The sequence below is a fragment of the Mustelus asterias genome, chromosome 7 (genome assembly GCF_964213995.1).
Source record: "Mustelus asterias chromosome 7, sMusAst1.hap1.1, whole genome shotgun sequence".
Taxonomy (NCBI): domain Eukaryota; kingdom Metazoa; phylum Chordata; class Chondrichthyes; order Carcharhiniformes; family Triakidae; genus Mustelus; species Mustelus asterias.
This window is the reverse complement of record NC_135807.1, coordinates 2,076,975-2,104,692: the sequence shown is the minus strand read 5'-3', so window position 1 is coordinate 2,104,692 and position 27,718 is coordinate 2,076,975. Positions and strand designations below refer to the sequence as shown.

Sequence of the window (27,718 nt, the reverse complement as noted above, 5' to 3'; positions counted from 1 at the left end):
GTCCCCCACCCCCTCCCCCCAGCATCGGGTAGGTGAAAATTAGGAGTGTGGGACTGAGATGCAAGGAGCAGCCCCTTCAAATAGCTAAAGAGGGGCTGCAACCTCAGGCAATCTATGTAACTGTGGAACATGGCCTCCCCTTGGCCACGGAAAAGACATGAGGCCTGGGAGTCCCTGATTCAAATTAACCTATGGCGGATAACACCGCTGCTTTCAACGCCCACCGCGCCTGTTCCCCAAAGACTCCCACATACAGAACCCTCCACTGCGGACCTCCCCCACCGCCAGGTAGTCAAACAGACCATCAAGGCTGCCCGACAATAGAAACAGGAAGGGCAGCAGCAGACCACACCGGAAACCGTGCCAAATGGGGAGGCAATGGCCTAGTGGTATTATCATTACTAATCCAGAAACTCAGCTCATGTTCTGGGGACCTGGGTTCGAATCCTGCCACTGCAGATGGTAGAATTTGAATTCAATAAAAATATCTGGAATTAAGAATCTACTGATGACCATGAAACCATTGTCGATTGTTGGAAAAACCCCATCTGATTCACTAATGTCCTTTAGGGAAGGAAATCTGCCATCCTTACCTGGTCTGGCCTACATGTGACTCCAGAGCCACAGCAATGTGGTTGACTCTCAACTGCCCTTGGGCAACTACGGATGGGCAATAAATACTGGCCAGCCAGCAACGCCCATGTCCTACAAATAAATAAAATGGAGGGTTTATCTGTGAGACGGCTCAAATAGTGGGGTTGTGGCTCCCCAGGGAGGTATCAGGTTGCAGGACCAATGTGGAATTCTGTCCAACAGGCATCAGTTCAGACGGGAATCCAGCACACACCTGAGCTGCCTCAGCACCACGACTGTTGTCCATGCCAAGTCGCACTGTTTCCAGGCTGTGGATATCTTTGGCTGCAAGCTGGATATTTACCATCGCAAGCCTGGCGAGTTCTTGCGGTGTCATCCAGCTCATCCCCGACTTTGGTCACCCCAGTGGTCTGAGCCCTCTCTTCCACCAGCCATCTGAATCCATATTGAGCAGGAGCAGATTCCTGACGACAGTCGTTACTGCTGATGGGACAGCAGTCTGGCATGAGGCGACCATGTTCCAGAACTTAATCTGATCCTTCTCGAAGACCGACAACTCCTGCCAGGAGGCATGGAGACCTCCCAGGTCTATAAACAGGAGTTGCAGGTGATAGTTGATGTGTCACCAGGATACACCATTGGGGAGTATCGCTGCAGAGTCTGGAGATGGAAGGTCACCATCCGCGTGTGAAGGTTCACCAGCAACTGACTGCCCTCACTAAGTGAGGTCCACTCTGAGCATTGGCTCTGTAACTTTAAGAACGGAGGAACATTTTTTGAAAAAACAGCCACCATCATCTTTGCTTGAGCTGGGTATGTGTGGTGTAGTAGCCCTTTCAGGAACATTTCTGTAAAAGGGTCATGTGATCTGCTGGTACAATCAGGGGATCAAGTTGGGGACCTCACTCAGACTTGCTTGGGCTTGTTCCAGTAGTTGGAGTTTTGGGCCTGCTCTGTCATGTGTATAGTTGTTCTGTTAATAAACCTTTGTTAGTCCACTGACCTGGGTTCGAGCCATACCTCGCTGAACTACATTGGTGACGAGAGTAAATTTGGAGACCTCCATGACCAGCTGCAATTCAAGATCTGACTCCCATTGGATATCGACTGCAACAGCAAAAGGTGAGTTCAGCAGGTCTTTGATCGGGAAACCCGAAACTTTCAATTCTGATGTGAAGTACTGGGGTTAATACATTGAGCACCTTAAATTATCCTTTCGCACCAACAGAATAGTGGAGGAGAGGAAACAGTGGATTATCTTGTTGTCAGAATGCGGAGTCCAAACGTACAACCTGATCTGGAGCTTAACTTCTCTGGAGAACCCCGATAGTAAACCTTTTAAGCAGCTGGTGGTGGGGTTAGTAAGGAGCACCTTTCTCCCAAATCATCTGTAACATGCAGTGGTATAAATTTAACTCCACTAGAAAGAACCCAGGAGAGTCTCTCACAGAATATGTGGCCAGACTGAGACAGCTGGCTGAACAGTGCAATTTTGCAACCATGCTCCAAGATAAGCTCAGGGACTGACGAGTCTGTGAGGTGAACAATTTATCCATACAGAAAAGACTGCTGGCGGAAACAATGTCACATTGGTCAAAGCCATGGGGACTGTATGGGCTATGAAGAGTGCTGAGAAGCGTGCTTACAGAGAGTGCAGCATTGCGAGATTAACAGGTTTGGCACCAACGGTGAGAGTGCGGAGAACCGTGCAGGCAGGAGTATTGAACCAGAGTGGGGCAAAGAAAGAGAAGACGGGATCAGTCAAACCAGAGCGGAAGAGTTATCTGTGCAGGGGAAAGCACCATCAAGAAGCATGTAGATTTAAAAGCATAGTGTGTTTTAAATATAACCAGAAGAGCCACATCCGCATTCATTGCAGAGAAAGGAAGAACCAATGGGGGGGGCAAACTTGATTCAAGGGTGTTTCTATGAGATCCCCTGACATTGTTCTAAATTCCAGTGCGTACAAGCCCAGTCGATCCAGTCGCTCTTCGTATGTCAGTCCTGCCATTCCAGGAATCAGTCAGGGTAGATGTAGTAAGGATGTTCTCGATGGTGGGGGGTATCCAGAACCAAGGGTCATCATCTAAGGGTACAGGGTAAACCTTTTAGGACTGAAACGAGAGTCACCCAGGTACGTCTGTGTAATCCGTTAACACAGAAGGTAGTTGAGGCCAAAACATTGTATGATTTTAAGAAGCAGTTAGATACAGCACTTGGGGTGAAGGATATGGTGGAAAAGCGGGATCAGATTATTGAGTTGGATGATCAGCCATGGATGTTAGGGAACTTGGGGAAATAAATATTGATGTCTTGAGGAGTGTACATATTACAGAAGAGGAGGTGCTGGAAGTCTTAAAGCGCATCAAGGTAGATAAATCTGCGGGACCTGATGAAATGTATCCCAGGACATTGTGGGAGGCTAGGGAGGAAATTGCGGGTCCCCTAACCAAAATATCTGAATCATCAACAGTCATGGGTGAGGTGCCTGAAGATTGGAGAGTGGCAAATGTTGTGCCTTTGTTTAAAAAGGGCTGCAGGGAAAAACCTGGGAACTACAGGCCAGTGAGCCTCACATCTGTGGTGGGTAAATTGTTGGAAGGTATTTTGAGAGACGGGATCTACAGGCATTTAGAGATGCAAGAACTGATTAGGGACAGTCAGCATGGCTTTGTGAGTGGAAAATCATGTCTCACAAATTTGATTGAGTTTTTCTGAAGGGGTAACCAAGAAGGTAGATGAGGGCAGTGCAGTTGATGTTGTCTGCATGGACTTTAGCAAGGCCTTTGACAGGGTACCGCATGGTATGTTGTTGCACAAAGTTAAATCTCACGGGATCCAGGGTGAGGTATCTAAATGGATACAAAATTGGCTTCTTGACAGAAGCCAGAGGGTGGTTGTAGAGAGTTGTTTTTCAAACTGGAGGCCTGTGACCAGCGGTGTGCCTCAGGGATGTGTGCTGGGTCCACTGTTGTTTGTCATTTATATTAATGATTTGGATGAGAATATAGGGGGCATGGTTAGTAAGTTTGCAGATGACACCAAGATGGGTGGCATGGTGGACAGTGAAGAAAGTTATCTCTAATTGCAGTGGGATCGTGATCAATTGGACCAGTGGGCTGACGAATGGCAGATGGAGTTTAATTTAGACAAATGTGAGGTAATACATTTTGGTAGATTAAACCAGGGCAGGACTTACTCAGTTAATGGTGGGGCGTTGGGGAGAGTTACAGAACAAAGAGGTCTAGGGGTACATGTTCATAGCTCCTTGAAAGTGGAGTCACAGGTGGACAGAGTGGCGAAGAAGTCATTCGGCATGCTTGGTTTCATCGGTCAGAACATTGAATACAGGAGTTGGGACGTCTTATTGAAGTTGTACAAGACATTGGTAAGGCCACACTTGGAATACTGTGTGCAATTCTGGTCACCCTATTATAGAAAGGATATTATTAAACTAGAAAGAGTGCAGAAAAGATTTACTAGGATGCTACCAGGACTTGATGGATTGAGTTACAAGGAGAGGCTGAATAGACTGGGACTTTTTTCTCTGGAGCGTAGGAGGCTGAGGGGTGACCTTATAGAGGTCTATAAAATAATGAGGAACATAGACAAGGTAGATAGTCAATATCTTTTCCCAAAGGTAGAGGAGTCTAAAACTCGAGGGCATAGGTTTAAGGTGAGAGGGGAGAGATACAAAAGTGTCCAGAGGGGCAATTGTTTCACACGGAGCGTGGTGAGTGTCTGGAACAAGCTGCCAGAGGTAGTAGTAGAGACGGGTACAATTTTGTCTTTTAAAAAGCATTTAGACAGTTACATGGGTACAATGGGTAAAGAGGGATATGGGCCAAATGCAGGATATTGGGATTAGCTTGGGGGTTTTGAAAAAAAAAGGGCAGCATGGACAAGTTGGGCCGAAGGGCCTGTTTCCATGCTGTAAACCTCTCTGACTCTATGATCATAATGAATGGTGGAGCAGGCTCGAAGGGCCGAATGGCCTACTCCTGCTCCGAGTTTTTATAATTCTATCCATAGCCTTGATGGTGATGATAGAAAAGTTGCGGTGGCAGATGTGTGCCAACTGTGGGTTGCCGGAGGTCCTGGTGTCGGCTTGACTTTCACCAGTGAGGAGCTTCATTGTTCAGCGTGTTAAATCCGCACCTTATCACGCGGCGTCCAATGGGTTGGATGATCAGCCATGATCATGATGAATGGTGAAGCAGGCTCGAAGGGCTGAATGGCAGAGAATGCAGTCCAGACCCTTAAGGCATCGATGTAAAAGCAGCCCTTGGGGTTCCTGCAATCTAACTTTTTGAGGTTTCTGATGGCTTACCGGACGACCCTTCATGCCACCGGTGTGCCTCAGGAATCAGTGCTGGGTCCGCTGTTATTTGTCATTTATATTAATGATTTGGATGAGAATATAGGAGGCATGGTTAGTAAGTTTGCAGATGACACTAAGATTGGTGGCATAGTGGACAGTGAAGAAGGTTATCTCAGATTACAACGGGATCTTGATCAATTGGGCCAGTGGGCTGACGAATGGCAAATGGAGTTTAATTTAGACAAATGCGAGGTGATGCATTTTGGTAGATTGAACCAGGGCAGGACTTACTCAGTTAATGGTGGGGCATTGGGGAGAGTTACAGAACAAAGAGATCTGGGGGTACATGTTCATAGCTCCTTGAAAGTGGAGTCACAGGTGGACAGAGTGGTGAAGAAGTCATTCAGCATGCTTGGTTTCATTGTAAGAAGTCTCACAACACAAATAGTGACCACAACTCTGTTAACTTTAGGATAGTAATGGACAAGGATGAGTGCTGTCCTACGGGCAGGGTGCTAAATTGGGGGAAGGCTGACTATAGCCGGATTAGGCAGAAATTGGTGGATGTTGATTGGGAGAGGATGTTCGAGGGTAAGTCCGCGTCTGGCATGTGGGAGTCTTTTAAGGAACTATTGATAAGGCTGCAGGATAGGCATGTGCCTGTAAAAAGGAAAGATAGGAAAGGTAGGATTCGAGAGCCGTGGATAACCAGGGAAATTGAGGATCTGATTAAAATGAAAAGGGAGGCGTACGTTAAGTCCAGGCAACTGAAAACAGATGGAGCTCTGGAGGAATACAGAGAGAGTAGGAAAGATCTCAAACGGGGAGTTAGAAGGGCAAAAAGAGGTCACGAGATGTTCTTGGCAGGCAGGATTAAGGAGAATCCTAAGGCATTCTATTCATACGTTAGGAACAAAAGAGTTGTCAGGGAGAAAATCGGACCTCTCAGGGACAAAGGAGGGGAATTATGCTTAGAACCCAAGGGAATAGGGGAGATCCTAAATGAATACTTTGCATCGGTATTCACGAAGGAGAGGGGCGTGTTAACCGGGAGTGTCTCGGAGGGAGGTGTTGACCCATTAGAGAAAATCTCCATTACAAGAGAGGAAGTGTTAGGTTTTTTAGGGAACATTAAAACTGACAAAGCCCCAGGGCCTGATGGCATCTATCCTCGACTGCTCAGGGAGACGAGAGGTGAAATTGCTGGGCCTCTGATGGAAATCTTTGTCGCTTCTTTGGACACGGGTGAGGTCCCTGAGGATTGGAGGATAGCGAATGTGGTCCCGTTGTTTAAGAAGGGTAGCAGGGATAACCCAGGAAATTCTCGGCCGGTGAGCTTGACGTCCGTGGTAGGGAAGTTGTTGGAGAGGATTCTTAGAGACAGGATGTATGTGCATTTAGAACGGAACAATCTCATTAGTGACAGACAGCATGGTTTTGTAAGAGGGAGGTCGTGCCTTACAAATTTGGTGGAGTTTTTTGAGGAAGTGACAGAAACGGTTGATGAAGGAAGGGCCGTGGATGTCGTCTATATGGATTTCAGTAAGGCATTTGACAAAGTCCCACATGGCAGGTTGGTTAAGAAGGTTAAGGCTCATGGGATACAAGGAGAAGTGGCTAAATGGGTGGAGAACTGGCTTGGCCATAGGAGACAGAAGGTAGTGGTCGAAGGGTCTTTTTCCGGCTGGAGGTCTGTGACCAGTGGTGTTCCGCAGGGCTCTGTACTGGGACCTCTGCTATTTGTGATATATATAAATGATTTGGAAGAAGGTGTAACTGGTGTAATCAGCAAGTTTGCGGATGACACGAAGATGGCTGGAATTGCGGATAGCGAAGAGCATTGTCGGGCAATAAAGCAGGATATAGATAGGCTGGAAAATTGGGCGGAGAGGTGGCAGATGGAGTTTAATCTGGATAAATGCGAAGTGATGCATTTTGGAAGAAATAATGTAGGGAGGAGTTATACAATAAATGGCAGAGTCATCAGGAGTATAGAAACACAGAGGGACCTAGGTGTGCAAGTCCACAAATCCTTGAAGGTGGCAACACAGGTGGAGAAGGTGGTGAAGAAGGCATATGGTATGCTTGCCTTTATAGGACGGGGTATAGAGTATAAAAGCTGGAGTCTGATGATGCAGCTTTATAGAACGCTGGTTAGGCCACATTTGGAATACTGCGTCCAGTTCTGGTCGCCGCACTACCAGAAGGACGTGGAGGCGTTGGAGAGAGTGCAGAGAAGGTTTACCAGGATGTTGCCTGGTATGGAGGGTCTTAGCTATGAGGAGAGATTGGGTAGACTGGGGTTGTTCTCCTTGGAAAGAGGGAGAATGAGAGGAGATCTAATAGAGGTATACAAGATTATGAAGGGTATAGATAGGGTGATGTGGAGATGCCGGCGTTGGACTGGGGTAAACACAGTAAGAAGTTTAACAACACCAGGTTAAAGTCCAACAGGTTTATTTGGTAGCAAAAGCCACACAAGCTTTCGAGGCTCTGAGCCCCTTCTTCAGGTGAGTGGGAATTCTGTTCACAAACAGAACTTATAAGACACAGACTCAATTTACATGAATAATGGTTGGAATGCGAATACTTACAACTAATCCAGTCTTTAAGAAACAAAACAATGGGAGTGGAGAGAGCATCAAGACAGGCTAAAAAGATGTGTATTGTCTCCAGACAAGACAGCCAGTGAAACTCTGCAGGTCCACGCAACTGTGGGAGTTACAAATAGTGTGACATAAATTCTGATTCTAGGATCGCATGATAAAGACTCAGGAGGAAAAAAGCAGAAATATTTATGTGAAATAGTGTGACATAAACCCAATATCCCGGTTGAGGCCGTCCTTGTGTGTGCGGAACCTGGCTATCAGTTTCTGCTCAGCGACTCTGCGCTGTCGTGTGTCGCGAAGGCCGCCTTGGAGAACGCTTACCCGAATATCAGAGGCCGAATGCCCGTGACCGCTGAAGTGCTCCCCAACAGGAAGAGAACAGTCTTGCCTGGTGATTGTCGAGCGGTGTTCATTCATCCGTTGTCGCAGCGTCTGCATAGTTTCCCCAATGTACCATGCCTCGGGACCTGCAGAGTTTCACTGGCTGTCTTGTCTGGAGACAATACACATCTTTTTAGCCTGTCTTGATGCTCTCTCCACTCCCATTGTTTTGTTTCTTAAAGACTGGATTAGTTGTAAGTATTCGCATTCCAACCATTATTCATGTAAATTGAGTCTGTGTCTTATAAGTTCTGTTTGTGAACAGAATTCCCACTCACCTGAAGAAGGGGCTCAGAGCCTCGAAAGCTTGTGTGGCTTTTGCTACCAAATAAACCTGTTGGACTTTAACCTGGTGTTGTTAAACTTCTTACTATAGATAGGGTGAACAGTGGGAAGCTTTTTCCCAGGTCGGAGGTGACGATCACGAGGGGTCACGGGCTCAAGGTGAGAGGGGCGAAGTATAACTCAGACATCAGAGGGACGTTTTTTACACAGAGGGTGGTGGGGGCCTGGAATGCGCTGCCAAGTAGGGTGGTGGAGGCAGGCACGCTGACATCGTTTAAGACTTACCTGGATAGTCACATGAGCAGCCTGGGAATGGAGGGATGCAAACGATTGGTCTAGTTGGACCAAGGAGCGGCACAGGCTTGGAGGGCCGAACGGCCTGTTTCCTGTGCTGTACTGTTCTTTGTTCTTTGTTCTTTAACACCAGGTTAAAGTCCAACAGGTTTATTTGGTAGCAAATACCATAAGCTTTCAGAGCACTGCTCCTTCGTCAGATGGAGTGGATATCTGCTCTCAAACAGTGCACAGACACAGAAATCAAGTTACAGAATACTAATTAGAATGCGAATCTCTACAACCAGCCAGGTCTTAAAGGTACAGACAATGTGGGTGGAGGGAGCATTTAACACAGGTTAAAGAGATGTGTATTGTCTCCAGACAGAACAGCTAGTGAGATTCTACAAGCCCAGGAGGCAAGCTGTGGGGGTTACTGATAATGTGACATAAATCCAACATCCCGGTTTAGGCCGTCCTCGTGTGCGGAACTTGGCTATCAGTTTCTGCTCAGCGACTCTGCGCTGTCGTGTGTCGTGAAGGCTGCCTTGGAGAACGCTTACCTGAAGATCCAAGGCTGAATGCCCGTGACTGCTGAAGTGCTCCCCCACAGGAAGAGAACAGTCTTGCCTGGTGATTGTCGAGCGGTGTTCATTCATCCGTTGTCGTAGCGTCTGCATGGTTTCCCCAATGTACCATGCCTCGGGACATCCTTTCCTGCAGCGTATCAGGTAGGCAGCGTATCAGGTAGACAGCGTTGGCCGAGTTGCAAGAGTAGGTACCATGTACCTGGTAGATGGTGTTCTCACGTGAGATGATGGCATCCGTGTCGATGATCCGGCACTGTATACCAATACATGTGACAATAATAAATCAAATCAGGGAGACAAGGAAGCACTTTTGAAAGTGTAATAGCTGTCGTAATGCAGGAAACATGAGAGCAAATTTGCTCATTGCCAGATTTTCTTTATTCTTTCATGGGATGTGGGTGTCACTGCCAACGTCAGCATTTGTTGCCCATCCCTAAATGCCCTGGAACTGTGTGTCTCACTCGGCCATCCCCCTGCCAAGCTAGTTTGAGTGCCTGTGGCAACAAGTGGTCATAAAGTCAGTGGAAATCTGAGGGAAAACACTCCACTGGTTGGAGTCATGCTGTACTATAACGAGGTCACTGTTCTCCTGAAGGCTGGGTAGTTTGCTGCGGACAATGGTCTGTTTGAGGTTGCGTGGTTGTTTGAAGGCAAGAAGTGGGGGTGTGGGGATGGCCTTGGCGAGATGTTCGTCTTCATCAATGACATGTTGAAGGCTCCGGAGGAGATGCCGTAGCTTCTCCACTCCGGGGAAGTACTGGACGACGAAGGGTAAGCGTTCTCCAAGGCGGCCTTCACGACACACGACAGCGCAGAGTCGCTGAGCAGAAACTGATAGCCAAGTTCCGCACACATGAGGACGGTCTAAACCGGGATGTTGGATTTATGTCACATTATCAGTAACCCCCACAGCTTGCCTCCTGGGCTTGTAGAATCTCACTAGCTGTTCTGTCTGGAGACAATACACATCTCTTTAACCTGTGTTGAATGCTCCTTCCACCCACATTGTCTGTACCTTTAAGACCTGGCTGGTTGTAGAGATTCGCATTCTAATTTAGTATTCTGTAACTTGATTTCTGTGTCTGTGCACTGTTTGAGAGCAGATATCCACTCCATCTGACGAAGGAGCAGTGCTCCGAAAGCTTTTGGTATTTGCTACCAATTAAACCTGTTGGACTTTAACCTGGTGTTGTGAGACTGCTTACTGTTCATTGGTCAGAACATTGAATACAGGAGTTGGGACGTCTTGTTGAAGTTGTACAAGACATTGGTAAGGCCACACTTGGAATACTCTGTACAGTTCTGGTCACCCTATTATAGAAAGGATATTATTAAACTAGAAAGAGTGCAGAAGAGACTTACTATGATGCTACCAGGACCTGATGGTTTGAGTTATAAGGAGAGGCTGGATAGACTGGGACTTTTTTCTCTGGAGCGTAGAAGGCTGAGGGGTGACCTTATAGAGGTCTATAAAATAATGAGAGGCACAGATCAGCTAGATAGTCAATATCTTTTCCCAAAGGTAGGGGAGTCTAAAACTAGAGGGCATAGGTTTAAGGTGAGAGGGGAGAGATACAAAAGTGTGGTGAGTGTCTGGAACAAGCTGCCAGAGGTAGTAGTAGAGGCGGGTACAATTTTATCTTTTAAAAAGCATTTAGATAGTTACATGGGTACGATGGGTATAGAGGGATATGGGCTAAATGCGGGCAATTGGGATGAGCTTGGGGGTTTTGAAAAAAAAAGGGCGGCACGGACAAGTTGGGGCGAAGGGCCTGTTTCCATGCTGTAAACCTCTGTGACACCTTGAGGCTGTCCCCTGCTGAATTGTTGATGGGTCGGCACCTTTGGACATGCCTGGATCTTGTCTTTCCAATTTAGAGGGAAGGGTGGAGATAGGGGAGGGTCACCAGAAAGCCTGGCACGATACAGGGAAACCGGAGAGAGCTTTCAGGGTGGGCCATCTGATTTTCACAAGCAACCTTGGGAGAAGTCCGGTGTGGATCCTGGGGGAAGTTGTGGAAAAGGCTGGGCCGGTGTCATACACCATCAACATTCAGAGAAGAGTGTGGAAACCTGTGGATTATTTAAGGGAGAGACAAGACGAGTGTTACTCCGGAAGAACGGTCAAGTGTTGTGATGCTGTAATGGTGGCACCATCCAATGTGGGTGGGGGTGAAGTGGGTCCCCCAGCGAGAGGCTTTGGCAGTATTGGCAAGGGAAGAGGCTGCTGGTCCAAGCATTCCGTCACTGGTGGGAAGTCCACCCAGCGGGGAGCAGAGAGGGACCAACCCAGGAGCTTCCCAGTGAGTTTGGAAATCACCAGGCAGACTGGACTTGCAATGGAATGTATTTGATGCCTGATCACTTTTGGGTTATTTTTGTAAATAGTTACTTGTTGTGTATACAGTTCGAAACTTAAAAGGGGACGGATGTGGATCGTAGTCTTTTAAGGGGAGATTCCATGAAAGGGTCATGTGACCTGCTGGTCCAATGCGGAGTTAAGTTGGGGACTCACTCAGGCTTGCCTGGGCTTGTTCCAGCAGTCAGAGTTTTGGGCCTGTGGAGTTCAAGACCTTTCCCAATGCTCTGTAATATGTATCGTTGTTCTATTAATAAACCTTTGTTAATTCACTGACTGGAGTTTGAGCCTAACCTCGTTATAGTACAGCATGACTCCAACCAGTGGAGTGTTTTCCCTCAGATTTCCACTGACTTTATGACCACTTGTTGCCACAGGCACTCAAACTAGCTTGGCAGGGGGATGGCCGAGCGAGACACACAGTTCCAGGGCATTTAGGGATGGGCAACAAATGCTGACGTTGGCAGTGACACCCACATCCCATGAAAGAATAAAGAAAATCTGGCAATGAGCAAATTTGCTCTCATGTTTCCTGCATTACGACAGCTATTACACTTTCAAAAGTGCTTCCTTGTCTCCCTGATTTGATTTATTATTGTCACATGTATTGGTATACAGTGAAAAATATTGTTTGTTGCGCGCTATACAAACAAAGCATACCGTTCATAGAGAAGAAAACGTGAGAATGCAGAATGTAGTGTTACAGTCATAGCTTGGGTGTAGGGAAAGATCAACTTAACGTGAGGTAGGTCCATTCAAAAGTCTGATGGCAGCAGGGAAGAAGCTGTTTTTGAGTCGGTCGGTACGTGTCCTCAGACCTTTGTATCTTTTTCCCAACGGAAGAAGGTGGAAGAGAGAATGTCCGGGGTGCGTGGGGTCCTTGATTATGCTGGCTGCTTTTCTGAAGCAGTGAAAAGTGTAGGCAGAATCAATGGATGGGAGGCTGGTTTGAGTCCAATTGGTCTGTCAATTGCTTTGGGACAGTGTGAGGAAGGAGTTATAGAAATATACATTTCTCTTCTTAGCTGGTGAGGATTCTTGAGTTACACTGGAGACCAAACTGAAGAGGTCACTGCATACCAGGTAATGGTGGCCTCAGGATTATAGCCCAATGTGAGCTCAGCTCTGACTTAGATAATTCATGATGTGGAGATGCCGGCGTTGGACTGGGGGAAACACAGTAACAGTTTTAACAACACCAGGTTAAAGTCCAACAGGTTTATTTGGTAGCAAATACCATTAGCTTTCGGAGCGCTGCTCCTTCGTCAGATGGAGTGGAAATCTGCAGATTTCCACTCCATCTGACGAAGGAGCAGCGCTCCGAAAGCTAATGGTATTTGCTACCAAATAAACCTGTTGGACTTTAACCTGGTGTTGTTAAAACTGTTACTTAGATAATTCAAACAGGCTAATCTGTGAGAATGACAGAACCTTCACATGTTGAAGAGAAATTAGGGTTATGGGGGTAAAGAGGGGGAATAAGACTGACTGAACGGCTCCACAAAGAACCAGTACGGACTTGATAAACCGAATGGCCTCCTGCTGTGTCACAGTGGTTCTCTGACTCTGACAAGTTACTATGACAAGTCCGGTAACTCACCTCCTGACTCCCCAGAGCCTGTCCACCATCTACAAGGCACAAGTCAGGAGTGTGAAGAAATACTCTCCACTGGCCTGGATGGGTGCGGTCCCAGCAACACTCAAGAAGCTCAACACCATCCAGGACGAAGCAGACCCCTTGATTGGCACCCCATCCACCACTTTAAACATTCAATCCCTCCACCACCGATAAAACGGTGGCAGCAGTGTGTACTATCTACAAGATGCACTGCAGCTATTCACCAAAGTTCTTTAGGCAGCACCTTCCAAACCCGTGACCACTTCCATCTGGAAGGACAAGGGCAGCAGAAACCTGGGAACACCGCCACCTGTGAGTTTCTCTCCAAGTCGCTCACCATCCTGACTTGGAAATACATCACCAATCCTTCACTGTCGCTGGGTCAAAATCCTGGAACTCTCTTCCTACCAGCACTGTGGGTGGGCCTACACCACATGGACTGCAACGGTTCAAGAAGGCAGTTCATCACCACCTTCTCGAGGGCTGCAAGGATTGGGCCGAGCCAGCAATGCTTACATTTCACTCGCCCCAGAGAGGGCCTAAGATTCGATTTGGTGTGGTCTCCAGGATTGAAATGCCTCCTAAAGGGCAAGGAATTGACTTCAGAAGCAGCACCAACGGACCTTGCGGTCAGCAGAGCTCTACGTTAGAGGCACAGCTTTAGCCAAAAAAAATCATAAACTGAGCTCATATCTGTTCATGAAGAATGTGGCTTCAGGGCCCTGCACCCCGGAGTACAGACAATGGAGGATTTGAGTGTATTTTCAGACACATACCTGAGTTACAAAGCTGGTGACTCACTCGCTTGCTGCTGTACAAGGCGTCACGCTCAAATCCGACTGATTCTGTTATCAAGGACAAGGAAGAAATAAAAGTTTTTATTGTGTAGTGTTAATCTTAATGGAGATAAGCTCCTATAAGCAAGCGATTCATTCCAAACTCTGAGGTAATCGGCTGATTATTTTAAAAATTCATTCATAGGATGTGGGTATCGCTGGCCGTGCCAGCATTTATTGCCCATCCCAAATAGCCCCTAGATGGCTTGCTACGCCATTGCAGAGCGTATTAAGAGTCAACCACAATTCTGTGGGTCTGTAAGTATGGCACGTTTCCTTAATGAACCAGATTTACAATTATCGACAATGATTTAATGGCCGTTGTTTAATTTCAGATTTCTATTGAATTCAAATTGCACGAGCTACCGTAATGAGATTCGAACCTCAGTCGCCAGGGCATTACTGTGGAATTCCCTTCCCAGTGAAGCAGTTGAGGCTACCTCATTGAATGTTTTTAAGGCAAGGATAGATAAATTTTTGAACAGGAAAGGAATTAAGGGTTATGGTGAGCGGGTGGGTAAGTGGAGCTGAGTCCACAAAAAGATCAGCCATGATCTTATTGAATGGCGGAGCAGGCTCGAGGGGCTAGATGGCCTACTCCTGCTCCTAGTTCTTATGTTCTTATTACCTTGACTCTCTTAGGCCACCTCATTCCCACTCACTCAATCCAGCAGCAATTGACTGGGTTCAGCTGAAACATCAATTGACCGAACTGTGCGGCAGACAACAGCTGAGGAAGCGAAGGAGAGTGAAACTCGCCAGGATTGTATACAATGGAGTGGCTGGGACCGTGGTCACAGGTTGAATCCAAGGACTGAGGGAGTGCCGCACTGTCAGAGGGTCAGTGCTGAGGGAATGCCGCACTGTCAGAGGGTCAGTACTGAGGGAGTGCCGCACTGTCAGAGGGTCAGTGCTGAGGGAGTGCCACACTGTCAGAGGGTCAGTGCTGAGGGAATGCCGCACTGTCAGAGGGTCAGTGCTGAGGGAGCGCCGCACTGTCAGAGGGTCAGTGCTGAGGGAGTGCCGCACTGTCAGAGGGTCAGTGCTGAGGGAATGCCGCACTGTCAGTGGGTCAGCGCTGAGGGAGTGCCGCACTGTCAGAGGGTCAGTGCTGAGGGAGCGCCGCACTGTCAGAGGGTCAGTGCTGAGGGAGTGCCGCACTGTCAGAGGGTCAGTGCTGAGGGAATGCCGCACTGTCAGAGGGTCAGTGCTGAGGGAGCGCCGCACTGTCAGAGGGTCAGTGCTGAGGGAGTGCCGCACTGTCAGAGGGTCAGTGCTGAGGGAGTGCCACACTGACAGAGGGTCAGTGCAGAGGGGGTGCCGCACTGTCAGAGGGTCAGTACTGAGGGAGCGCCGCACTGTCAGAGGGTCAGTGCTGAGGGAGTGCCGCACTGTCAGAGGGTCAGTGCTGAGGGAGTGCCACACTGTCAGAGGGTCAGTGCAGAGGGGGTGCCGCACTGTCAGAGGGTCAGTACTGAGGGAGCGCCGCACTGTCAGAGGGTCAGTGCTGAGGGAGTGCCGCACTGTCAGAGGGTCAGTACTGAGGGAGTGCCGCACTGTCAGAGGGTCAGTGCTGAGGGAATGCCGCACTGTCAGAGGGTCAGTGCTGAGGGAGCGCCGCACTGTCAGAGGGTCAGTGCTGAGGGGGTGCCGCACTGTCAGAGGGTCAGTACTGAGGGAGCGCCGCACTGTCAGAGGGTCAGTGCTGAGGGAGTGCCGCACTGTCAGGGGGTCAGTACTGAGAGAGCGCCGCACTGTCAGAGGGTCAGTACTGAGGGAGTGCTGCACTGTCAGAGGGTCAGTGCTGAGGGAATGCCGCACTGTCAGAGGGTCAGTGCTGAGGGAGTGCCGCACTGTCAGGGGGTCAGTACTGAGAGAGCGCCGCACTGTCAGAGGGTCAGTACTGAGGGAGTGCTGCACTGTCAGAGGGTCAGTGCTGAGGGAATGCCGCACTGTCAGAGAGTCAGTACTGAGGGAGTGCCGCACTGTCAGGGGGTCAGTACTGAGGGAGTGCCGCACGGTCAGGGGGTTAGTACTGAGGGAGTGCCGCACTGTCAGAGGGTCAGTACTGAGGGAGTGCCGTACTGTCAGGGGGTCAGGACTGAGGGAGTGCCGCACTGTCAGAGGGTCAGTACTGAGGGAGTGCCGCACTGTCAGAGGGTCAGTACTGAGGGAGTGCCGCACTGACAGAGGGTCAGTACTGAGGGAGTGCCGCACTGACAGAGGGTCAGTACTGAGGAAGTGCCGCACTGTCAGAGAGTCAGTACTGAGGGAGTGCTGCACTGTCAGGGGGTCAGTGCTGAGGGAGCGCCGCACTGTCAGGGGGTCAGTACTGAGGGAGCGCCGCACTGTCAGAGGGTCAGTGCTGAGGGAGTGCCGCACTGTCAGAGAGTCAGTACTGAGGGAGTGCCGCACTGTCAGGGGATCAGTACTGAGGGAGTGCCGCACTGTCAGGGGGTCAGTACTGAGGGAGTGCTGCACTGTCAGAGGGTCAGTGCTGAGGGAGCGCCGCACTGTCAGGGGGTCAGTACTGAGGGAGTGCCGCACTGTCAGAGGGTCAGTGCTGAGGGAGCGCCGCACTGTCAGAGGGTCAGTACTGAGGGAGCGCCGCACTGTCAGAGGGTCAGTACTGAGGGAGTGCCGCACTGTCAGAGGGTCAGTACTGAGGGAGTGCCGCACTGTCAGAGGGTCAGTACTGAGGGAGTGCCGCACTGTCAGAGGGTCAGTACTGAGGGAGTGCCGCACTGTCAGAGGGTCAGTGCTGAGGGAGTGCCGCACTGTCAGAGGGTCAGTACTGAGGGAGTGCCGCACTGTCAGGGGATCAGTACTGAGGGAGTGCCGCACTGTCAGGGGGTCAGTACTGAGGGAGTGCTGCACTGTCAGAGGGTCAGTGCTGAGGGAGCGCCGCACTGTCAGGGGTCAGTACTGAGGGAGTGCCGCACTGTCAGAGGGTCAGTGCTGAGGGAGCGCCGCACTATCAGAGGGTCAGTACTGAGGGAGCGCCGCACTGTCAGAGGGTCAGTACTGAGGGAGTGCCGCACTGTCAGGGGGTCAGTACTGAGGGAGTGCCGCACTGTCAGAGGGTCAGTACTGAGGGAGTGCCGCACTGTCAGGGGGTCAGTGCTGAGGGAGTGCCGCACTGTCAGAGGGTCAGTACTGAGGGAGTGCCGCACTGTCAGAGGGTCAGTACTGAGGGAGTGCCGCACTGTCAGGGGGTCAGTACTGAGGGAGCGCCTCTCAACCGCTGATCCCGCCCCCAGTCGCGGGGACGCGCACGCTGTGCGTCCGTCCGGATCGCGCGCACGCATGATATCGGGAGTGCGCTCGTTGTGCGCGGGAGGCTGAGCTGGAACCGGTGCGGCTGGAGACCGGGGAGAGAGAGTTCCGGAGGGTCAGAGGTGAGAAAGACCCCCCCACCCCGTACCCGCTGAAATGGGGAGGGGGGGGGGGGAGAGACCCCCCTGTGGAAATGGGGGGAGGGGAGAGAGACCCCTGTGGAAATGGGGAGGGGGGGGGAGAGACCCCCCTGTGGAAATGGGAAGGGGGGGGGAGAGACCCCCCTGTGGAAATGGGGGGAGGGGAGAGAGACCCCTGTGGAAATGGGGAGGGGGGGGGGAGAGACCCCCCTGTGGAAATGGGGGGAGGGGAGAGAGACCCCTGTGGAAATGGGGAGGGGGGGAGAGACCCCCCTGTGGAAATGGGAAGGGGGGGGAGAGACCCCCCTGTGGAAATGGGAAGGGGGGGGAGAGACCCCCCTGTGGAAATGGGAAGGGGGGAGAGACGCCCCTGTGGAAATGGGAAGGGGGGGAGAGACCCCCCTGTGGAAATGGGGAGGGGGAGAGACCCCCCTGTGGAAATGGGAAGGGGGGGAGAGACCCCCCTTTGGAAATGGGGGGAGGGGAGAGAGACCCCCCTGTGGAAATGGGGGGAGGGGAGAGAGACCCCCCTGTGGAAATGGGGGGAGGGGAGAGAGACCCCTCTGTGGAAATGGGGGGAGGGGAGAGAGACCCCCCTGTGGAAATGGGGGGAGGGGAGAGAGACCCCCCTGTGGAAATGGGGGGAGGGGAGAGAGACCCCCCTGTGGAAATGGGGGGAGGGGAGAGAGACCCCCCTGTGGAAATGGGGGGAGGGGAGAGAGAGAGACCCCCCTGTGGAAATGGGAAGGGGGGAGAGAGACCTATCTGTGGAAATGGGGGGGATGGCGGAGAGATCCCCCGTGGAAATGGCAGGGGCGGAGGGAGAGAGACCCCTATGGAAATGGGGGAGAGAGAGAGAGCGAGACCCCCTGTGGAAATGGGGAGCGGGGGACAGAGACCCCCCTGTTGAAATGGGAAGGGGGGGAGAGAGACCCCCTGTGGAAATGGGGGGGGGCAGAGAGAGAGTGAGACCCCCTGTGAAAATGGGGAGGGGTGGAGAGACCCCCTGTGGAAATGGGGAGGGGGGGAAGAAGAGCCCCTGTGGAAATGGGGAAGGGGGAGAGAGACCCCCTGTGGAAATAGGGAGGGGGGAGAGTGACCCCCTGTGAAAATGGGGAAGGTGGAGAGAGACCCCCTGTGGAAATAGGGAAGGGGGAGAGAGACCCCCTGTAGAAATAGGGAGGGGGGAGAGAGACCCCCTGTGGAAATGGGGAGGGGGGAGAGAGACCCCCTGTGGAAATGGGGAAAGGGGAGAGAGACCCCCTGTGGAAATGGGGAAAGGGGAGAGAGACCCCCTGTGGAAATGGGGAAGGGGGAGAGAGACCCCCTGTGGAAATAGGGAGGGGGGAGAGTGACCCCCTGTGAAAATGGGGAGGGGGGAGAGAGACCCCCCCCTGTGGAAATGGGGTGGGGGGGAGAGAGACCCCTTGTGGAAATGGGGTGGGGGGGGAGAGAGAGACCCCCTGTGGAAATGGGGAGGGGAGAGACCCCCTGTGAAAATGGGGGGGGGGGGGGAAGAGAGACCCCCTGTGGAAGTGGGGAGGGGGAGAGAGACCCCCTGTGGAAATGGTGATGGGGGAGAGAGAGAGACCCCCTGTGGTAATGGAGGGTGGGGGGAGGGGGGGGGGAAGAGAGAGAGACCCCCTGTGGAAATGGAGGGGGCGGGGGGAGAGACCCCCTGTGGAAATGGAGGGGGGGCGGAGAGACCCCCTGTGGAATTGGGGAGGGGGGAGAGAGAACAAAGAACAAACAAAGAACAGTACAGCACAGGAAACAGGCCCATTGGCCCTCCAAGCCTGTGCCGCTCATTGGTCCAACCAGACCATTCGTTTGTATCCCTCCATTCCCATGTGGAAATGCGGGGGGGGGGGGGAAGAGACGCCCTGTGGAAATGGGGAGGGGGGAGACCCCTCGTGTAAATGGGGGGGGGGGGGGGTGTGACTCCCTTGTGGAGGAGACCCCCCTCTTTGGAAATGGGGCGGTTGGGAGATCCTCTGTGGAAATGTGGGTGTGTGGGGAGGTAGAGGCTGTGGAATGGGGGTGGGAGAGAGGGATGGAGGGAGACCCTGTGGAAATAGGGTTTGGGGGGGCGATTGAGTGGGGACCCTGTGAAATCAAGGTGGAGAGACAAAATTTGGGAAATGGGTTGGGGCAGGTCGTGGAGAATGGAGAGGAATTGGGGCTATCAGGAGACCCTACGCATTGGGGTGACCCTGGGGAATGGGGTTGGGTGACCCCGGGGAATGGGGTGTGACCCCGGGGAATGGGGTGTGACCCCGGGCAATGCAGTGGGCGCAGCGAACTGTGCAGGGTTATGTGGAACCAGCAGTGAGTGTTTGTGACCCTGTTGTAATAAACTGGGCACCGCTCACTGTCTGCTGTCTGGGTGTGTGTGACGTCAGTGTGCCTGGAGTGTCTGTAACTACAGCTTTATCGCCTGGTCAGAATGTGCCAGAGTGTTTTATAATCGGTTAATTGCTCCGTCAACTGCAGTCACTGTTACAATGAAAGTAAATGTGGCAACACAACAAGTCCCAGACACGTCAACTCATTAAGAGCAGCCAGTGTTTCCTGTTTGCCTAATTCCCTGCCCGGCACAGCAGTGATGGCTGCAAGGAATCCCTCAGGTGAAGGCCGCTAGCTTGTGAATCCAGGTTACAATTTGTGGCGGGCACATTGATTGGTAATGTTCAGTTGGATTGGGTCCCAGTTAAAATATAACTGACCGCTCCTAACTATTTACAGGGAATGACATTGAGTTTACAGCACGGAAACATTCCATGTAACTGGTCTGTGTGCCTCTGCTGCACAAATCACTCCCCACTCTCATTCTATTATACGTAGAAACTAGAAACAGCAGTCGGCCATTCGACCCTTCGAGCCTGCTCCGCCATTCATCACGATTATAGCTGATCATCAAATTCAGTATCCTGATCCTACATATCTTTTGATCCCTTTAGCTCCAAGAGCTATATCTGATTTCTTCTTGAACAATGTTTTGGCCTCAACTACTTTCTGTGGTAGTGAATTTCACACATTTACCACCCTCTGGGTGAAGAAATTTCTCCTCACCTCAGTTCTAAAAGGTTTAGACCCCTAGTACTGGACTCCCCCACCATCGGGAACACTTAAAGTTTATTTATTTGTTTATTTATTAGTCACAAGTAGGTTTACATTCGCACTGTAATGAAGTTACTGTAAAAATCCCCTAGTCGCCACACTCCGACGCCTGTTCAGGTACACTGAGGGTGAATTTAGCATGGCCAATTCACCTAACTTGCACATCTTTGGACAGTGGGAGGAAACCGGAGCACCCGGAGGAAACCCACGCAGACACAGGGAGAATGCGCAAATTCCACACAGACAGTGACCCAAGCCAGGAATCGAACCCGGGTCCCTGGCGCAGTGAGGCAGCAATGCTAACCACTGTGCCACCGATCCTGTTAGAATTTTATAAGTTTCTATGAGATCCCCTCTCACTCTTCTAAACTCCAGTGAATATAATCCTAACCAACTTAGTCTCTCCTCATACAACAGTCCTGCCATCCCAGGAATCAGCCTGGTAAACCTTCGCTGGACTCCCTCTATAGCAAGGACATCCTTCCTCAGATAAGGACACCAAAAGTGCACACAATACTCCAGGTGTGGCCTCACCAATGCCCTATATAATTGCAGTAAAACACCCCTGTTCCGATACTCAAATCCTCGCACTATGAAGGCCAACATACCATTTGTCGTCTTTACTGCCTGCTGTACCAGCGCGCTTACTTTCAGCGACTGATGCACGAGGACTCCAAGGTCTCGCTGAGTACTCGCCTCTCTCAATTTACACCCATTCAAGTAATAATCTGCTTTCCTACTTTTGCTACCAAAGTGGATAACCTCACATTTATCACACCACATAAACACAGTGGCTACAAGAGCAGGTCAAAGGCTAGGAATATTGCGGCAAGTAACTCACCTCCTGACTCCCACCATCTGCAAGGCACAAGTCAGGAGTGTGATGGAATATTCCCCGCTTGCCTGGATGGGTGCAGCTCCAACATTCAAGGAGCTTGACACCATCCAGGACAAAGCAGCCCCGCTTGATTGGCACCATATCTACAAACATTCACTCCCTTCACCACCAACACTCGCTAGCAGCAGTGTGTACTATCTACAAGATGCACTGCAGCGATTCACCAAAGATCCTTAGACAGCACCTTCCAAACCCACGACCACTTCCATCTAGGACAAGGGCAGCAGATACATGGGAAGACCACGACCGCAAGTTCCCCTCCAAGCCACTCACCATCCTGACTTGGAAATATATCGCCATTCCTTCGCAGTGGTGGGTCAAAATCCTGGAATTCCCTCCCTAACGGCATTGTAGGTCAACCTAGAGCACATGGACTGCAGCGATTCAAGAAGATACTGCATGGTAGGTTGTTGCATAAGGTTAAATCTCACGGGATCCAGGGTGAGGTATCTAAATGGATACAAGATAAGAGGGTGGTTGTCGAGAATTGTTTTTCCAACTGGAGGCCTGTGACCAGCGGTGTGCCTCAGGGATCAGTGCTGGGTCCACTGTTATTTGTCATTTATATTAATGATTTGGATGAGAATATAGGAGGCATGATTAGTAAGTTTGCAGATGACACTGAGATTGGTGGCATAGTGGACAGTGAAGAAAGTTATTTCCAATTGCAGCAGGATCTTGATCAATTGGGCCAGTGGGCTGACGAATGGCAGATGGAGTTTAATTTAGACAAATGCGAGGTGATGCATTTTGGTAGATTGAACCAGGGCAGGACTTAATTAGTTAATGGTAGGGTGTTGAGGAGAGTTACAGAACAAAGAGGTCTAGGGGTACATGTTCATAGCTCCTTGAAAGTGGAGTCACAGGTGGACAGAGTGGTGAAGGCGGCATTCGGCATGCTTGGTTTCGTTGGTCAGAACATTGAATACAGGAGTTGGGACGTCTTATTGAAGTTGTACAAGATATTGGTAAGGCCACACTTGGAATACTGTGTGCAATTCTGGTCACCCTATTATAGAAAGGATATTATTAAACTAGAAAGAGTGCGGAAAAGATTTACTAGGATGCTACCGGGACTTGATGGTTTGAGTTATAAGGAGAGGCTGGATAGACTGGGACTTTTTTCTCTGGAGCGTTGGAGGCTGAGGGGTGATCTTATAGAGGTCTATAAAATAATGAAGGGCATAGACAAGGTAGATAGTCAATATCTTTTCCCAAAGGTAGGAGAGTCTAAAACTAGAGGGCATAGGTTTAAGATGAGAGGGGAGAGATACAAAAGTGTCCAGAGGGGCAATTTTTTCACACACAGGGTGGTGAGTGTCTGGAACAAGCTGCCAGAGGTAGCAGTAGAGGCAGGTTCAATTTTGTCTTTTAAAAAGCATTTAGACAGTTACATGGGTAAGATGGGTATAGAGGGGTATGGGCCAAATGCAGGCAATTGGGATTAGCTTAGGGTTTTTAAAAAAAAGGGCGGCATGGACAAGTTGGGCCGAAGGGCCTGTTTCCATGCTGTAAACCTCTATGACTCTATAAGGCAGCTCACCACCACCTTCTCCAGGGCAACTAAGGATTGGCAATAAATGCTGGCCAGCCAGCAATGCCGATGTCCCACGAATGAATAAAAATAATTATACTGCATCTGCCATGTATATGCTCACTCACCTGCTGTTCAAATCACGCTGAAGCATCTCTGCATCCTCCTCACAGCTCACCCTCCCACCCAACTTTGTATCATCTGCAAATTAGGAGATAATATGCTTAATTCCTCCTTCCAGATCATTAATATATAATGTCAACATTTGGGTCCAAGCACAGATCCCTGTGGAATGCCACTAGTCACTGCCTGCCAATTGGAAAAAGACCCATTTATTCCAACTCTTGGCTTCCTATCTGCTAACCAGCTTTCTATCCATCTCAATACAATGTGCTTTAACAATCCCAGGTGCTTTAACTTTACATAGTATTCTGCTATGTGAGACCTTGTCTAAAACCGTCTGAAAGTCTCAATAAACCACATCCACCGGTTCTCCCTAGTCAACTCTACTAGTTACAGCCTCAAAGAATTCCAATAGATTTGTGAAGCATGATTTCCCTTTTGTAAATCCATGCTGACTTTGTCTGATTATACCACTGCCTTCCAAATGCTGAGTTATGAAATCCTTGATAATGGACTCGAGCAACTTCCCCAATACTGACGTTAGGCTCACTGGTCTATAGTTCCCTGTTTTCTCTCTACCTTTTGAATAATGGGCTTACGTTAGCTATCTTCCAATCTGTAGGGACCAGTCCAGCGTCCAAAGAATTTTGGAAAATAATCACCAATGGATCTCCTATTTCCAGGGCCACTTCCTTAAGTACTCTGGGATGAAGCTTATCAGGCCCTGGTAATTTCTGGTACATTATTCATGCCTTCCTTTGTGAAGACTGAAGCAAAGTACGAATTTAGTTCCTCAGCCATTTCTTTATTCCCTGTTCTGAATTCTCCCGTTTCTGACTGTAAGGGGCCTACATCTGTTTTTGTCAATCTTTTTCTCTTTACGTACCTATAGTAACTTTTACAGTCAGTTTTTATCTTCCTCGCTAGCTTACTTCCATACTCTGTTTTTCTCTTCCTAATCCCTTGTTACTCCTTTGCTCTCAATCCTCAAACCTATTATCTTTTTTGCCAATTTGTATGCTTCTTCTTTGAATCTAATTCTATTTCTAATATCCCTTGTAAGCCACAGTTCCATTCCCAGACTTGTGCTAAATAGGAATAAACAACTTTTGGAGAAGAATCCTTCTATTTCTTTCTTCCCATGTGCTGATCTAACTTCTTGTTAAAATGAATCAGGAATGTATGGAGTCTTGTTTAGATGATAAATCAGTTTGCCCACTGTCTTTAACACTGTCCGTGCTATATTCATTTCTCTCAAACTGATAATTCTCTGTTCCAATGTCTCCCTCTCTTTGGAGAATGATGAATTTGCATGGATATGCACAGTAGTTTATGTTTAGATGGTGTAGGTTATACAATCAAAGACCCCAAAGTGCTTCACATGAACGCTACCAGACAGAAAATTCAGACTGAGCCACAAAAGGATATAATAGTGCAGACGACCAAAGCTTGCTCAGAGTGAGATATAAAAGGAGGAGAGGGGTGGAGAGGTTTAGGGAGAGCTTTCAGCCTAGGCAACTGAACGTATGGCTGCCAGTACTGGAGCCATGATGTGGAGATGCCGGCATTGGACTGGAGTAAGCACAGTAAGAAGTCTCACAACACCTGGTGTTGTGAGACTTCTTACTGTGCCAGTACTGGAGTGCAGGGAAGTCATGTGAGCAAGAAATATAAAAGAACAAGCTAGTTATTGAGCCCTGTCCACACATGGGTAGTCAGCCCCTTTCCTGTGTTCCCCCCATCCCACACTCTCCTTATTCCCATTCCTCGCACTCCCCCTTGCCTATCACGCCCATCGACATTCCCCATTGACGCTCCAGTTTGCTGTGAAGTTTGTCTGTCCACAGGAAGCCTCTCGGTAGAATCCTGCTTCAGTTGTACAAACAGTTCCAGACTAGTTGAGTAATGTTGTTTTGTTGTGTGTGAACTTTGAGGTAGGTTTGGATTTTCACGAATATACAAATATGTAATTTAGTTGCCGGTGTCTTTGCTAGCTGTTTGTTTTGTGTTTCTCTCTCAAGTCCGGACATGTCTCGATGTTGTTGCTTCCAGAGAAGTCCAATGGTTGTCATGTGAAAGTCTTGTACGCTGCCTGTTGTGAATCACACACTCCAGGCGTGGTGTGGGTTTTGTTTGGGGGGTTTCCGGTGCGGGGGGTGCGGGGGGGGTGCGAGGGGGGGGCTGCGGATTGTGAATCGCACACTCCAGGTGGGTGAATCTGGGATCAGAGTGAGGTTGGCCTCCTGTTTGAATTGGTTTCTTCCTGAGCGAGGTTTTAATCTGTTTCAGGAATCCTTTCCGAGGGGAAACCGGCACTTTAAATTCCTAAGACATGAAAATGATAGGTTCAGAAAACATTCAAAAAATGTTATTGTTTAAAAAAAGCCATGACTAACTCTTTTTGCTAGTTTCTGTCAGGGCCAATCTTCGAGCTAGCAATTTACTCCGAATCTTTGCCTGATCTTGAACATTGCAGATCATCGAACATCACAGCACAGAAAGAGGCTGTTTACTCCATTGTGCCTAATTCTGCTCTTTGGAAAATCTATTTAATGAATCCCACTTTCCTGATCGTTCACCATAGCCATGTCATTTCTGTTCACATATTTATCCAGATCCCTTTTCAAAGCTCCTATTGAACCTGCCTCCACCACCCTTTCAAACAGCACCTTCCAGATCACAATGGGTGGCACAGTGGTTGGCACTGCTGCCTCACAGCGCCAGGGACCCGGGGTTCAATTCCTGGGCTCGGGTCACTGTCTGTGTGGAGTTGGCATGTTCTCCCCGTGTCTGTGTGAGTTTCCTCCGGGTGCTCCGGTTTCCTCCTACAGTCCGAAAGACGTGCTGGTTAGGTGCATTGGCCGTGCTAAATTCTCCCTCAGTGTACCCGAACAGGTGCCAGAGTGTGGTGACCAGAGGATTTTCACAGTAACTTCATTGCAGTGTTAATGAAGCCTTACTTGTGACTCACCCCCGCTCCCCGTCACCCTGTGGGTACAGTCTCAGCCTTGCGATTGGAAACCGTCATAATTTTGAACACCCCAATGATCACCTGAAAGTTCTCTGTCGACGGGAGCAATCCCAGCTTCTCCAGTCTCTGCTTTAGGCAGCTAATCGACAACAAAAACCAACATCTGAGTCTGGCACCTGTCCTGCTGTGAGAGTCCCATGCTTTATTTCTGAAACATCTCATCTTTTCACACAAACATTCGAACAAGGAGCAGGAGGAGGCCATTCAGCCCCTTGAACCTGCTTCACCATTTAATAAGGGCATCGCTGATCTGATAGTAATCTCAAATCTGCATCCTTTTACTCATCACCCCCTGACCAAGAATCTATCCACTGCTGCCTTAAAAATCTTCAACGACTCTGCTTCAGGAAGACACTTCAAAAAGCTCACGACCCACTGAGAAAACAAATTCACCTCATCTCTGTTTCAAATGGGAGACTCCTGATTGTTAAATAGTGATCCCTAGTACTAGATTCTCCCACAAGTGGAAACATCCTTTCTATATCCACCCTGTCAATACCCCTCAGGATCTTACATGTTTCATTCAAGTTGCCTTTTAACTCCAGTAGATAGAAACCTAACAATTTTGTCTTTTAAAAAGCATTAGACAGTTACACGGGGGTACGATGGGTTTAGAGGGATATGGGCCAAATGCGGGCAATTAGGATTAGCTTAGGGGTTTTCAAAAAAAGGGCGGCATGGACAAGTTGGGCCGAAGGACCTGTTTCCATGCTGTAAACCTCTATGACTCTACCCAATCAGGAACTACAGACTGGATTACAGCCTGTGGTTAGATACAGAGTAAAGCTCCCTCTACACTGTCGCCATCAAACATTCCCAGGACAGGTACAGTCTGTGGTTGGATACAGAGTAAAGCTCCCTCTACACTGTCCCCATCAAACACTCCCAGGACAGGAACAGCACAGGGTTAGATACAGAGTAAAGCTCCCTCTACACTGTACTCCATCTGACGAAGGAGCTGTGCTCCGAAAGCTTATGGTATTTGCTACCAAATAAACCTGTTGGACTTTAACCTGGTGTTGTGAGACTTCTTACTATATGTGACTCCAGAGCCCGAGCGATGTGGTTGACGCTTAACTGACCTCAGGGATGGGCGATAAATGCCCAATCCCATGAATGAATAAAAAAAGGCACAGGTACAGCACGGGGTTAGATACAGAGTAAAGCTCCCTCTACACTGTCCCCCACCAAACACTCCCAGGACAGGTACAGCACGGGGTTAGATACAGAGTAAAGCTCCCTCTACACTGTCCCCCATCAAACACTCCCAGGGCAGGTACAGCACGGGGTTAGATACAGAGTAAAGCTCCCTCTACACTGTCCCCATCAAACACTCCCAGGACAGGTACAGCACGGGGTTAGATACAGAGTAAAGCTCCCTCTACACTGTCCCCCATCAAACACTCCCAGGGCAGGTACAGCACGGGATTAGATACAGAGTAAAGTTCCCTCTACACTGTTCCCATCAAACACTCCCAGGACAGGTACAGCACGGGGTTAGATACAGAGTAAAGTTCCCTCTACACTGTTCCCATCAAACACTCCCAGGACAGGTACAGCACGGGGTTAGATACAGAGTAAAGCTCCCTCTACACTGTCCCCCATCAAACACCCCCTGGACAGGTGCAGCACAGGGTTAGATACAGAGTAAAGCTCCCTCTTAGATACAGAGTAAAGCTCCCTCTACACTGTCCCCCATCAAACACTCCCCGGACAGGTACACACGGGGT

General features: G+C 49.5%; 1 protein-coding gene across 3 annotated transcripts in view; it reads left to right on the top strand.

Annotated features, from left to right (window-relative positions):
• The first annotated feature begins 17,180 nt into the window (after positions 1–17,180).
• The window catches only part of LOC144495518 (anion exchange protein 2-like), a 373,575-nt gene continuing 363,037 nt past the window's right edge, over positions 17,181–27,718 (top strand). For 2 of the 3 annotated variants that reach the window (XM_078215547.1, XM_078215541.1), the window contains exon 1: positions 17,181–17,264. The gene's annotated coding sequence lies outside the window, so the exon portion shown is untranslated. The remainder of the gene's footprint in view (positions 17,265–27,718) is intronic. The other variant, XM_078215544.1, reaches the window with a different exon arrangement.